The following is a 320-nucleotide window of genomic DNA, read 5'->3' as shown; positions in this document are numbered from 1 at the left end:
TCATGCATAATTAAATCTAAATACTTTAGTCCTATGAATTACAATTCTTAATCAGATGAGAATACCAACTATTTCAAAATCCTCCTAAAATAAACAAACCGACGCTGACTTCATCTCCCCTGCATATCCCGTGTTTATTACGAATCAGAAATAAACTCCCTGCTTACTAAGATTAATCCCCTGAACAGCACGTAATACCTCAGTGATTGAATTGGTCACTTTGTTATGAGTATCCTTCCGTTAATAACATCTCATATGTTGTGGTCCCTGTACAGGTGTAACATGGGGATTATATATCCTTGTCGGTTGTATATTTTCTG

The sequence above is a fragment of the Penaeus monodon genome, chromosome 28 (genome assembly GCF_015228065.2).
Source record: "Penaeus monodon isolate SGIC_2016 chromosome 28, NSTDA_Pmon_1, whole genome shotgun sequence".
In the NCBI taxonomy this organism is placed as follows: Eukaryota; Metazoa; Arthropoda; class Malacostraca; order Decapoda; family Penaeidae; genus Penaeus; species Penaeus monodon.
This window is presented reverse-complemented; position numbering follows the sequence as displayed.